This window comes from Megalobrama amblycephala, linkage group LG17, assembly GCF_018812025.1.
Source record: "Megalobrama amblycephala isolate DHTTF-2021 linkage group LG17, ASM1881202v1, whole genome shotgun sequence".
In the NCBI taxonomy this organism is placed as follows: Eukaryota; Metazoa; Chordata; class Actinopteri; order Cypriniformes; family Xenocyprididae; genus Megalobrama; species Megalobrama amblycephala.
The window spans coordinates 2,966,583-2,981,897 of record NC_063060.1 but is presented as its reverse complement, the minus strand read 5'-3'; the positions used below and the strand labels follow the sequence as shown (position 1 = coordinate 2,981,897).

Genomic DNA, 15,315 nt, shown 5'->3' with positions numbered 1-15,315 from the left:
GTTTGGGTGCCTCCTTCAACCCAGGTGGAAAAAAATATATATTTCTATAATGTACTTAAAGTTCTCTATTTTTGTGCACTAATTTTGTACTTAATATACTAAAGATTATTTTTCAGTACTTCTTAAGAGAACATCTAAGTGTACTCTATTTTGAGACACTATGAAATAAATATGAACTAAAATGTGCTTTTAATATACTATCTCTGTATTTAAAAAATGTATTTAGATACCACTTATAGTACATTTGAACCCATAGTGTCTCAAAATAGCAGTTGAGTACACATGTTCTTAAGATTATCTTAAGTACTAAAGAAGATTTGACATTATAGAAGTGTACTTTTTCACCTAGGAAAGTAAATCTTCACCTGTTTTATCATTTATCATTGAGAAAACAGAACTAAAGAGAACAGCTTCAGTATGCGACATTTATTTATTGATTAAATCGTTACACATTCAGGTCATGATGAATGAGACATGAGTAGCTGAATAAAGGTCTGTCAAGCTGAATTATGGTGCCATTCCTGTGTCACTCCTGCAGATGTGTATTTAACACCGGCCTTCTTTCTGGATTAAGATGTCTGCCTTTGATGCCCTAAAAAAGAGTGAGATTAAATTGAAGATTAAAGTTTGAAAGTGACAGACTCTAAACATTTTTAAACCTATAGTAATTTGTTTGGAAATGCATGCATGTTTAAACTCACTGGAGCACAGCACACAGAGCGCATTCACTGATGTATGTTATCCCATTGGTTCCACACACGGGACGATATGCGTTTGGGCACTTCTGAGGCTGGAGGACGCATTTAGGCTGGTCACGTAAAAAGAAAAAACCTTGAGTTATTTGCACCTGGAGGGAAGCAATTCTACAGTCTTTATTTACTCACCACTCTTGCTCCATCAGAAATGGTCACTGTTTGTCAAGAAGGAAAAACAAGGATTAAAGTTTATCATGAAACACATTAACTTGTTGTTTTGCCCATACAATGAAAGTCAATGAGGTTTAATGTTGTTTTGCTGGACAAAAACAGAACTTGAATGTGAATTACTGAAACAATGAAACTCTTCATTATGAACCAAATTAGACTGTTGCAGAGTATCAATATATGTTGCAGATCCTCATGTGACAAATTAGCAACATCCTAATATCAGTTGTTTTTGTGAATGAAATCATTACATTACTCACCTAGGACGCAGAGAAGGATGATGACTCCTTTTGCAAACATTGTTCCCAACCTGAGAGTCAGTTCACTAAAACTGACGATATGATCAGTGATAACATGATCCGGCTATTTATAGCAACACTGTATCCACCTCTAAGCGTGGGAGTGGACCGTCCATCCCACCGTTTCATCACATCACATCACATGACACACGCAGATGGAGGTTTACTAAGCACCTTTAGTTTGATAGATTTATTTGGCTGGTAGGTGTGTGTCAAATGAATAATCACTCGTGTTGTCCATCATGGGTAACATATACAGTTTAATCTCTCTGATTCTGCCAAATCATTCAGTTCCTGTAAAACTACTCAACTGGGGAACTATTTTCATCAGAGCTTCTGTGCAAAGTACAAAAATGTTACACAAATTATCTTTTTTTTTTTTTAATCACATTTATCTGTCTTGTCCAAAACAAGGCTGTTCATTTATTGGTTTTTAAAATATGATGCATACATATCTGCAGGGGCGGAGCCAGACAGTGTAAACATTTGGGGCTTAGCCCAAATCAATATTAAAAAGAAAAAAAAAAAAGAACAGCCATGTTATTATTAACTGACATTTGTAAAGATGAATAATAAAAATTCTGTTCTCTTTAGTTCTGTCAGAAAATTCTTATAAGATATACTTATTCATTTATAAGTTTGGATCTGTAAGATTTTTTTTGAATGTTTTTGACATTGACATTTCACATTCACCTACTTTCCAAGGGTACATTCATTGTATTTTATCAAAAATACAATATAAACAGTAATATTTCAATTATTATCATTTAAAATCTAGTATTACAATTTGTAATTTATTGCTGTGATTAAAGCTGAATTTTCAGCATCATTATTCAAGTCTTCAGTGTCACATGATCCTTCAGAAATCATTCTAATATGATGATTTGCTGCTCAAGAAACATTTATGATTATTATCAATGTTGAAAACAGTTGTGTTGCTTCATATTTACGTGGATTACATATCTTAACTGTCATATTTGATCAATTTAATGTGTCCCTCCTTGGATTAGTGTATTTATTAATGTACATTACGTATAAATTCATGCATTGATTAATTAAAAAATAATCTTACTGACCCCAAGCTTTTGATGGGTAATGTGACATGCTACACTAAAGAACAGCTTCTGTAGTAATAAACAAGGTCAACAATACCGTGTTTCTCGATGGCAGCACACATTTACGCACGCGATCAGCTGATCTGGTGATCAAAATAAAAGCTCAAGGATTTATCTTTTAAAAAGAAATTAGTACAAAAGTGTTGTAATTTCCCTATACTGTTGTGTAAAGTTAGTAACTAATAAAAATTGTCATTTATTTTACAGTGCATTTGTTACAATACATGGAAATTACTGTCATGAATAATTATATAATAGTAAACATATTATTATTTTATTAATAATTGTTTGGCATCCTAAAACACAAAGTAGACTGAGACTTTATATCACAACTATAAAGATGTTTGTCAATGCTGTTTCTTTGTTCAATTTGCATACTGTATGGCAGGGGCGGAGCCAGACAGTGTAAACATCCGGGGCTTAGCCCAAATCAATATTTGTCCAAAGACATTTTAATTTTCTGTTAACAGCTTTACTGACATGAAAGGAGCTTTTGTTGTAGTATTGTTGTTCAGAAAATGTACATTATTTGGCACTGTAATTTGTAAAAGTTTGTTGGGTGTACCTCCTCTAGGGGGGTCCGGGGGCATGCCCCCCCGTAAGAAAATTTTGTACATTTTAACGTTAAATGCATCAATCTGGTGCACTTTGAGAGCTCAAAACTTAAGAGTTTAAGAAATTTCGAACAAAATTGAACAAAGAAACAGCACTAACTTGTACCTGGACATTAAAGAGGGCTCAAACATCTTTATAGTTGTGATATAAAGTCTCAGTCTACATTGTGTTTTAGGATGCCAGACAATTATTAATAAAATTTTAATACTTAATCACTGTATTTTGCTGTTTAAGGCACAAAGCCATATCACGGTTTCGATTTCAGGTCGTTGGTAAAATACAACTTAGAGACTTTCTATGTTTTAAATTTTCGGTTTATGATGAAACGGTGGCGGCGGCACAGGGTCATTGGGAAACACTGAATGAATGTTTAGCTGACAAATGTGCTAAAGTTGTCATATATCAGCTGTTCATATCATAACAAAAACCCTTCAACCGGACCGAACGAGAGTCTCGAGGCCTGCCGCTGCTCTGAGTGAGTGACAGGAGGCGTGTCTGTGTTCAGCTGCGGTGTGCGTGAACGCGCTGTTGGAGAGAAGAGAGAGAAAGCGCTGCCGGTGTATGGATGCCTATGATGAATACTGTAGAAAAGCGATATTGAACTGTTTAACATATTTTAATTTGCATACTGTATGGCAGGGGCGGAGCCAGACAGTGCAAACATCCGGGGCTTAGCCCAAATCAATATTTGTCCAAGACATTTTAATTTTCTGTTAACAGCTTTACTGACATGAAAGGAGCTTTTGTTGTAGTATTGTTGTTCAGAAAATGTACATTATTTGGCACTGTAATTTGTAATAGTTTGTTGGGTGTACCTCCTCTAGGGGGTTTAAATGTATCAATCTGGTGCACTTTGAGAGCTCAAAACTTAAGAGCTTAAGCCCATACAGTATGCAGATTGAACAAAGAAACAGCATTGACAAACATCTTTATAGTTGTGATATAAAGTCTCAGTCTACATTGTGTTTTAGGATGCCAAACAATTATTAATAAAATAATAATATAATAATATTTAATATTATATAATTATTCATGACAGTAATTTCCATATATTGTAACAAATGCACTCTAAAATAAACAACCCTGTATCCCATGAAATACGTTCTGAGGAAACTATTTTGCAAATCGTAATTACGTTACATGCCAACATATAAGCAGTGCTATTACGTTGGTCCTTAACCTAATATAAGCAGTGCTATTACGTTGGTCCTTAACCTAATAAAGCCAATTTATTGCAGTGCTATTACGTTTGTCCTGAACATAATACATCCAAAGCAGGTTTCTTTTCACACGTAGCAGCTAATGCTGTTCATTTTGTTTTAATTATTTACTCCCTTTTTTCTGATCGGGCTACAAAATATTATTTATGCCAGGGCAGGGCCGTGCACAGACCTTTTGAGGGGCATGTGCTGAAACTGAAAAAAAGGGCACCACCACCCCCCAAAAATTAAATTAAAAATTAACACAAAATAATAGTCTCACAAGCTTTATATCTATTCACTATTAATGACAGTTTTATATATATATATATATATATATATATATATATATATATATATATATATATATATATATATGTAACGGGATAAATATCATAGTTCAAGGGTTCTTTAAATAAATCCTGCTGTAATGTGTTCACGCTTCCTATTGGTTGCGCTGGTGGCGCTATAGCCCACCGAGTTCGAACAATCTGCAGCAGAGCTAGAGAGAACTGCTGTGGGTGAGTCGTTTCTGCTGCAGCTCCGGTATAAAAAGTTAAAAATATAAGTTTCATGTTTATTGTAAGACAGTGTACGAAGGGGATTGCACACATTGAATGCTAGTTGACTTGTAGAGTGTGTTTTCTATTCATATTTTTGTTTTATTTATTTTAACGAACTCTTATCTTTCCATGTGCGTCATTCCATGTGCTCCCTATCTAGTGAAATGTCTCGTATAGACGGAGCTGAAAACTGTACTCATTGTTTCTCTTTCTTCTACTGCTCTGTGCAGGTAATTGTTTTTGTATTTACGAATTTACTATTTTGTAGAACATGTTGTTTTATGGAAAAAATGTTATTTCATTCATTCTGTTTAATATAAAGTGGATGTGTCTATCATATTACTATCTGATATTATACTATACTCACAAAGCATTAAATTTATTGAAATGATCAAACTGCTGTGGTGCATTAAATAAGAAGTCTCGTATAGACGGAGCTGAAACTATGGAGCTGTACTCATTGTTTCTCTTTCTTCTACTGCTCTGTGCAGGATAAATAAATACTGTGTTCATCCTGTATTCTGAGTTGCGTGTTAGTGAAGGGTGAGACAAGACGGGCCAGAGAAAAAAGCCAAAGAGGGTCACATTGGTGCCGTGACTCAGGACTTCAATCAAGGTGGTCGAAGATCATCCAACGTCGGACCGGTGGGCCTGTCGTCATTCTTCACTGCACGGGACCTGCAGCTAAGATTTTATTAGTTATCCCTGGACTTTTAGAAAAAATACCTGGGAAGAGACTTTTGAAAGGACACTTTGAAGTGATTTAATTTTTTTTTTATTGACTGCAGGTGTCACAATAGACTATAGTGTACACATCTTTTTTCTCTTTTTTTATTTTTGTTTACTCTTATTAGTTGATTATGGAAAATACAAGGTTGACTGGATCGCAGTATTTAGAAACTCCAGTTAGTGTTGGTCGAGGGAGAGGTCTGTTAGCGACACCAATTCCCTTTCCAGACATTAGCCCTAGCTCTTTTATGTGTGGTGCCAACAATGGGTTAGAAGCGAATGCATTTCCTGCCCCAAAAGTCAATGAGAACGCAGCTCATGTAAATTTTAGCAGTTCTGTAAATACGCAGCCCATTAGTACATCAACTCCAGTCCTTACCAGTGACATGATGAGTCAGATGGGTAACATAGTGCAGCAAGTAGGCCTGCAACTGGCGGACAGTATACTTTCACATTTAAATTTGCACAGTCAAACAGAAGTTACATCTAAGCATACTCAAAATAACCACAATAGTAGATACACGCCTGACCAGAGCTCCATGTCAAGTGCTTCGCAGATTCAAGTAGTGCGTCAGAGGGAAGTTAAAGATCCTCCAATTTTCAGAGGTGACGCATCAGACACTATTACACTCGATGAGTGGGTGGAGCTCATGAAAAACTTCATAAGAAAGGGGTTCCTGCCTACTGAAGACCAGGGTGAAGAAATTTTAATCCACTTGAGAGGCAAAGCCAAAGATGTTGTTAAAGTGGGCATGCTGTCTAGCGGATTAGATATCAGAACGAATCCTGATGCAATCTACACCCTACTACGGAAGCATTTCAGTTGCCAACAGTATTCTCCTGTCCCTTTGCAAGATTTCTACACCACTCTTCCAGAACCTCAGGAGGATCCCTTTGATTACTGGTTACGCCTGAACCATACTGCTGACATCACAGCTGAGTGTCTAAGACAACAGGGAAAGGTGCTAGACAACCAATTGATCGAAGTTACACGCATGTTCATTAGGAATTGTCCAAACTCAGATCTAGCCCTGACATTTCGTTCAAAAACCATTGATAAATGGACGGCTCATGAAGTACATGAGATCCTGAACGAGTATCATTCAGAGAAATGTCTCAGAGCTGCTGGACAAGGAAATAGGCAGATTGAATGTGAAAAGAAATTCGCTATGAATGAGATACGTGTAAGTCCTACCCCATTCCCAGTGAAAGCTGAACAGGATTCACTTCAGTCAAAACAGTCAGAAAATATGGCTCTGGAAAAAGTGATCGATATGCTGGAGAGAGTTCTAATGAATAATAGTGGTAATGCACAGGCGAGAAAGGAGTTTAGAAAGAGAAGCACCATGTCTAGAATTCCAGGCTTGCATGATACGCCATGCTTAGTGTGTAAGGACACCTCACATTCTGCTTTCTCTCACTGTAGAGACAAAAGGCTCTGTTTCCAGTGTTTTTCACCTGACCATCCCAGATTCCGGTGTCCACAGGAAAGGAAGAATGCTTCCTCAGTCAACCAGCAGTCAAACTAAGTGATCTACGTGTGAGGGAGGATCACGTAGATCTTGAGAGTGAATCTCCCATATCCAGTTTTGAAGATGAAATGGATCAAGAGTCTTTATGTCAAATGTTCAGTGATGTAACTTCAGACAAAACAGTCATCTTCCAAGGTGTACAGAGAGTTCCCAAAGCTGATAGCTTGTTTTACACATCTGTCTCAGTTGAGAATATCACCCTTAAAGCTTTAATTGATAGTGGATCAATGGCCTGTACAATTAGCGAGTCCACTGAAGAAAGGTTGTTGAAAAGTATTCCAGATATGACAAGCCAGTCAGCACAAGATATTGTCATTGTTGGTTGTGGTGGCCATCGTGTTGCCCCTACTGCAGTCTATGATCTTAAAGCTACAGTGTACGGCTGCCCCATGATAATTCCTGCTTTAGTTGTGCCTGGGCAGACCGAAGAGATGATTTTGGGCACAAACGTTATAAAGAGACTTCTGATGCAACTGAGAGAAACTGACGGTTACTGGAGGCTCATGTCTAAGTCAAGTAACAATGAGAGTGATGAGTGCTGTATGTTTCTATCTCTTTTCTCAAATGCAGAAAGATGGAGAGGCGAATCCATACCTGAGAAAATCGGTACTGTAAAGTTACAAAGGAGTGTGACGTTAGAGCCACAAACTGAACATCTAGTTTGGGGTAAGCTACCTCAGTCTTCTGTTTTGTCAGTGGGAAGCACTGTCATTGTAGAACCGACCGAGTCCAAATCAAGACCTAGACAGATATTGGTCGGGAGGGTCATAACACCACTATGGGGAGATGGTTCTATCCCCTTGAAAGTCATCAACCCCACTGATCACCGTGTTGTGTTGAAGAGAAATGCAAAAATAGCTGACGTGTCACCGTGTATTGCTGTGCAAGATTTGCCGCTGCCGAAACAAATTCAGTCTAATCTGCAGTGTACTGAGGAACCCTTACCACACAGATCCAGCAAAGAGATGAAGCGTGTCTTGAATGATTTGAACCTTGGTGAACTTGATTTAGAGTCATGTGAAGTGTCATCCCACTGGAAAGACAAGTTGTTGCACATCATTGAGAAGTACGAGTCAGTTTTCTCAAGAGACAAAATGGAGTGCGGAGAAGCTAAAGGCGTTGTCCATCGAATTAACTTAACTGATGACAGACCCTTCCGTTTCCCATATAGGCGTATACCACCGAGCCAGTATGCTAAACTGAGGACAGCGTTAAATGAGATGGAGGAGAAAGGAATCATTCGCAAGTCACATAGTGACTATGCTTCCCCTCTCGTACTAGTTTGGAAGAAAACTGGCGATCTCAGAATCTGCACTGATTTTAGGTGGTTAAACGCGAGGACTGTCAGAGACGCCTACCCTTTACCACACCAGTCCGATGTGTTAGCTGCATTGGGAGGAAACAGCTTCTTCTCAACCATGGATCTTACCTCAGGGTATTATAATGTTCCCCTAGAAGAAGAACATAAAAAGTACACTGCATTCTCTTCACCATTTGGACTCCATGAGTACAATAGGCTTCCTCAGGGTCTTTCTAATAGCCCAGCCACTTTCATGAGAATGATGATGTCTATCTTTGGAGATGAGAATTTTAGCAGCGTTCTCTGTTACCTTGATGATTTGATGGTGTTTGCCTCTTCTGAGTCTGTAGCCCTCCAACGTCTCGAAATGGTTCTCTTGCGCTTGTCACATCACAACCTGAAGTTGGCTCCAAAGAAATGTTGTTTCTTGCGACGATCTGTGAAATTTCTTGGGCACATTGTGTGTGAAGAAGGGATTAAGACTGATCCTGGTAAAGTTGAGGCAATTAACAATATTCAAGCTTCTGATTTGATGGAACCTGATGGAAAAACACCATGTCAAAAAAAGATCAGGTCCTTTCTTGGAATGGTTCTGTACTATCAACATTTTATTGAAGGATGTTCAGCAAAAGCTAAGCCTTTATTCAAATTGACATCAGGTTCAGTCAAACAGACTGCTGTCACAAAAGGACGTAGACCAAGAAAGAAAATTAGTTACCTCAAACTTTCCCCAGCTGACTGGACGGCTGATTGTGAAGAAGCTTTGCACACCCTAAAACTAGAACTTGACTAAAAATGTGACACTGGCTCACCCAGACTTTGACCGACCTTTCATTTTGGCTGTTGATGCATCTTTCGATGGAGTGGGAGCTGTATTGTCGCAGGTTCTGCCAGGTGAAGAAATTGCCAGACCTGTAGCCTTTGCAAGTAGAACTCTGTCTCGCTCACAAATGAACTATCCAGCTCACAGATTAGAGTTCTTTGCCTTAAAGTGGGCTATCTGTGAAAAGTTTAGCCATTGGCTGAGAGGACGGCACTTTACGGCATGGACCGACAATAATCCTCTTACATATATCCTGACTAAACCCCGACTTGATGCATGTGAGCAGCGATGGGTGGCAAAACTTGCTTCCTACAGTTTTGATCTGAAGTATGTCCCAGGAACAAAAAATGTTGTTGCGGATGCTTTGAGCCGTGAGCCATTTGTCCAGTCCTGCATAGGACATCGCCTTATCTCTGAACCATACTTATCTCTCTTGAAGGATGTCAGTGGTGTTGTTGACGACACTGTCCAAGATGCTTTCAAGTGCACAAGTAACCATCAGGTGGTACAGAAGGATGGCAAAGGTATATGTGACCCAACCAGTGATGCACTCTTGCCTTCAGGTTCCCTGGGAGCCAGGAAGTCTCTGCGGTGTTAGCAGCACACACTACTGGGGGTTTGAGTGAAGTATTGGGGTCAGTGCCAGCCATCTCACAACCACAACAGTTTAGCCCTCCTTTGCAGCACAGCAACATCGTGAATGAGCAGGAGAAGGACAGCACCTTGTGTCGGATTCTGTACTATATTGAAAGACGTCGGAAACCATCTAAGAGAGAACAAACAAAGGAATCCACAAGTGTGCGGAAACTGTTGAAACACCATGATAAACTTGTTGTCCGTGATGGTGTGCTGTATAAGGTGAAAAGAGATCCAAAGCTAAACAAGAAAATCTACCTGTTTGTTGTACCTGCTTCATTAAAAGCGCAAGTTCTCCATGGAATCCATGATACGGCAGGTCATCAAGGACGTAGCAGGACACTGTCATTGGCGAGACAAAGATTCTTCTGGATTGGAATGAAAAAAGATATTGATGATTATGTGAAGAATTGTCATCGATGTGTGGTTGGTAAAACCTCAGAACCCAATGCTTGTGCTCCTTTAGAAAGTATCCGAACATCTGAGCCGCTCGAGCTGGTCTGCATCGACTTTTGGTCGGCAGAGGTCAAAGAAGGAAAGTCTGTAGATGTGCTGATTGTGACGGATCATTTTACAAAAATGGCCCATGCGTTTCCATGCCAGAATCAGTCGGCCAAACAAGTTGCAAAAAGACTCTGGAATGACTTCTTTCTAGTTTATGGTTTCCCCAAAAGAATTCATTCTGACCAGGGGGCGAATTTCGAGAGCAAGCTAATCAAGGAACTATTGACCATGGCAGGTGTAGACAAGTCCCACACAACACCGTACCACCCAATGGGGAACGGCATTGCTGAGAGGTTCAATAGGACTCTTGGTAGCATGATCAGGACATTGCCCCCTAAAGCAAAGGCAAAATGGCCGCAGATGTTGCAGCAACTTACCTTCTGTTACAACTGCACGGAACATGAGACAACAGGTTTTGCACCATTCTTTCTTATGTTTGGCAGAGTTCCTCGTCTCCCAATTGACATTCTGTTTCAAAATGTGCTTTCAAATGAGAATGTGGTGGATTACAAAGATTTTGTGTCCAAGCTGAAGAAAGATTTGCGTGAAGCAGCACACATAGCAAGGATGCACACTCTGAAAGAACAGGAACGACATGGCAGACTTTACAACAGAAAGGTGAAGGGCTGTCCTCTGGCTGTCGGAGATAGAGTGTTGGTTGCGAACAGAGGTGAAAAAGGTAGAAGAAAAGTTTCTGACAAATGGGATTCATCTCCGTATGAAGTCATTGCTGTGTGTCCTGATATCAATGTTTACAGGATTCGAGAAATCAACTCAGACAAAGTGAGAGTGGTCCATAGAAATCTTTTGTTACCTGTGAACTTCCTACCAGTTGATGAACCTCAGGAATCAGATCAAAAGGACAATGATGTGAATGATGAAATTGAAGTTCAAGGAGATGGAATTGACCATGACGACAGAACTGCAAACTGGATATTAAGTAATCCTAATGATTTTGCTGAAGAGGATGTTCATACAATCCATACAGATTCACTTGATGCGTCAGATTGTGTGTCAGTGATGCTGGACTCTGCAAGTGCTGGTGCTGGGAACCTGAATGACCGAAGTGATGTCAGAATGGAAATTGATGTCGAAAGAAGTGATCAAAATGTGACAAATGATTTTGATTTACCTGAAGTGGAAGGTCAGGATTCTGACTCGACTCAAGGAGAGCAATTCACAAATGACGTCATAAAGGAACCTGTGGTGTGCACACAGCCAAGACATGTTGAGGCTGTCGTAACTCAAACTAGATTTGGCAGAGTCATTAAGCCTACTAAAAGACTGATTTGTGAAATGAACAAACAACACATAGACAGTCCAGACTCTACAGTGAGTTCTTTTGTTTATTTAGTTAAAAGCATTTTCACATAAAATGTTACATTTGATTTCATGCAAAGTTGAGAACACAAAAAAGAAGCTGATTGATACAGAGATTAGAAATCAAATGAGTTATTACGTTATGAAATTTTGAGGTGTAACAGGCATCTCGTTAGTCTACTTTCAGACTGGGGTTAGGCGCCACCCTTGTCTGTAGGTACTTCTTATGGAAGAATCTTTTGATTGACAGATAATCCTACTCAGTGCGCAGTTTTTCTTCTCTTCTTTATTAATTGGAAACATGAAGTGTGAGTTCCATATCTGTTTTTCTCTTTATCTTTCTTCACTGCTGGTTTTTCTTGTTATGGTATTTCCACATTAAGCAGGATTTAAGGGGGGTGTATGTAACGGGATAAATATCATAGTTCAAGGGTTCTTTAAATAAATCCTGCTGTAATGTGTTCACGCTTCCTATTGGTTGCGCTGGTGGCGCTATAGCCCACCGAGTTCGAACAATCTGCAGCAGAGCTAGAGAGAACTGCTGTGGGTGAGTCGTTTCTGCTGCAGCTCCGTATAAAAAGTTAAAAATATAAGTTTCATGTTTATTGTAAGACAGTGTACGAAGGGGATTGCACACATTGAATGCTAGTTGACTTGTAGAGTGTGTTTTCTATTCATATTTTTGTATATTTGATAGTTTTATTTCCATTCTTAACGAACTCTATCTTTCCATGTGCGTCATTCCATGTGCTCCCTATCTAGTGAAATGTCTCGTATAGACGGAGCTGAAACTACTGTACTCATTGTTTCTCTTTCTTCTACTGCTCTGTGCAGGTAATTGTTTTTGTATTTACGAATTTACTATTTTGTAGAACATGTTGTTTTATGGAAAAAATGTTATTTCTATTAATTTCATTCTGTTTAATATAAAGTGGATGATTATTATATCTTATATTTAATATATATTATAATATTTCTGTCTATGCATATTACTATCTGATATTGAAAACTACTATACGATCACAAAGCATTAAATTTAAGAAGCCAAATTGTTTATTGTTAGATTGATAGCAGCAGAGCTAGAGAGAACTGCTGTGGTGAAATGTCTCGTATAGACGGAGCTGAAACTACTGTACTCATTGTTTCTCTTTCTTCTACTGCTCTGTGCAGGATAAATAAATACTGTGTTCATCCGCATTCTGAGTTGCGTGTTAGTGAAGGGTGAGACAAGACGGGCCAGAGAAAAAAGCCAAAGAGGGTCACATATATATATATATATATATATATATATATATATATATATATATATATAGATAGATAGATAGATAGATAGATAGATATACAGGGTTTCAGGGCTTCTTTAAAAATTATTACAACAGCAATCTTCTGTGAGCCATGTGTTTGAAGATGTTTGACTTCACTGTGATCCAGGGATGTCCCTCTCAACACATTAATACACACACATTACATTCTGCATTATAAAATATAAAGAAGCACAGTGACCTGATGATTCTGTAATGTTTTTTAGTTCCTACAACATTACTGTAGTAAAACCATGTTTTACTACGTTTATACATGTGAAGAGCGGGGAGTATACAATACTAGATTAAAATTATCTAGCGAGCAAATACATATTAACATAGTAAACATTAACCATACTGTGTGACCATATATAATACGATTAAATGTTAATTAATTAAGTGTATGCAGATAGCCATCATAAATCAAAGAAAAAATTCCTTAGAAATGTATTTTACCTAGCTGACGACGGGGATCACTCAGTCGCTTTTTTGTCAAACTCAAATGCAGTTACGCCGGGTTTTTGACCAGCGAATATGTGCAAATGTGCAATTTGTCCGTCATTAAAACGATGGCATCACATTAGGCTACGTGTTACGTCGTCATCAATAGGTTATGAGCGCTCAATTTTTCCTGTTGTAAAATACGTTTGGCCAAAATCTCAATTTATAAAAGATGTAATACTACTGTACTGTATGCACAGGCTATTTAAGGCTATTGTAGGCTATTGGTATCGGCTATGACTTAGATGGCAAATGCTAGCCCCCTCCCTCTCTCTCCGCCGCCAGTCTCAGGCCTCAAATGCATAAAATATTAAACTTTATAGACATACTAATGTTTCTTTCGTAAAGACAACGTTGTAGCCTACTTATGGAGTCAAATTAATGCCTTAAAGTTTTGCACAAAAATAAAGTTTTGCAAAACACAAAAAAGAATTGAGCAATAAAAAAATGTTTTGCAAACAAAAATAAAGAATTGCAAAGGAAAAATAAAGTATTGAGCAGAAAAAAATAAGTTTTGCAAACAAAAATAATAAATTGCAAAATAAAATAAAGTAGTGCAAAAATAAAAATATAATCAATTACAAAAATCAATGACAGCTGTAATCCTATTTTATCTTTGCCAAAGATTTTTCATGCTCAAACCTACTAAATCATTTGCAACGCTCATTTTATTCTGCGTTTCAGTCAAGCGTGCGCTCACGATACCGGCTTTCGTTTGCGCTGCACTGTTCTGTGCGGATCTCTTTATGGCACTGGTTTGACGTGGGGGTGGAGTCAAGAAACGGGGGCACGCCCCCGCGAAATGCATTGGATCAGCGACAGGTGAAATAATTCTTTGACATGGATAAAAATAATGAATGGTTTGTTTTTGTTGGTTTGTTTAGCATATGTTGTCGCCAATTACGACCCCCTCCAATGCATTTCTTATAGTAATATGACCTGTTGTGCTCTGTCTCACTGCCTGTATCCACTTTTGTGTCCTTAAACATTCGTTTTTTGGGGTCGACAGCTTATAAAAACTTATTTCTGGGTTTTTTAGCTTGTTAGCTGTACACCTTGTCACACAGCAGCTTTTAGGCATTGTTCTGTTTTTTGTAATGAGTCAGAAAAGACAAGGAGGCAGCATCATGCATTACAAAGTCAATGGAGACGGTTGGATTGATTTTTCCCCGGTTGGATTGTTTTTTCCCCGGTGGGCATGGTTTTCAGATTATAATAAATGCGCTCTGTCTCTATGCTTGATCTGTTCTGTTGCGATCTGCGTCTCCTGTCGATGACGTGTTTCGCGGGGGCGTGCCCCCGTTTCTTGACTCCACCCCCACGTCAAACCAGTGCCATAAAGAGAACCGCACAGAACAGTGCAGCGCAAACGAAAGCCGGTATCGTGAGCGCACGCTTGACTGAAACGCAGAATAAAATGAGCGTTGCAAATGATTTAGTAGGTTTGAGCATGAAAAATATGTGGCAAAGATAAAATAGGATTACAGCTGTCATTGATTTTTGTAATTGATTATATTTTTATTTTTGCACTACGTTATTTTATTTTGCAATTTATTATTTTTGCTTGCAAAACTTATTTTTTTCTGCTCAATACTTTATTTTCCTTTGCAATTCTTTATTTTTGTTTGCAAAACATTTTTTTATTGCTCAATTCTTTTTTTGTTTTGCAAAACTTTATTTTTGTGCAAAACTTTAAGGCATTAATTTGACTCCATACCTACTTATTCAAACAACAAGATATTTATTTACTGTAGCAAGACGTTCAGCTGCTCTGCTGTGGAACTTCAGTTCGCTGCACTCAGGGGGCGGAGTTAAGAGGTTTGACTGACAGTTTGAGCGGATCCAAAAAGATTTTGTCACAAGCTCTTTTTAATACCTTTATTAGGCTAAATATATTTGTAAATTTATTGATTTTTTCAAGAAAATTCATTGATTTATTCAAGAAAATAAATAAA

At 38.3% G+C, this 15,315-nt stretch overlaps 1 long non-coding RNA gene across 1 annotated transcript; it reads right to left on the bottom strand.

Annotated features, from left to right (window-relative positions):
* Positions 1-411: 411 nt before the first annotated feature.
* LOC125250721 lies at positions 412-1,284 on the bottom strand. The gene is made up of 4 exons (XR_007180852.1): positions 1,184-1,284; positions 885-910; positions 702-808; positions 412-592 (listed from the first exon to the last, which is right to left on the bottom strand). It is a non-coding gene; the product is annotated as an uncharacterized LOC125250721 (long non-coding RNA).
* Positions 1,285-15,315: the final 14,031 nt, after the last annotated feature.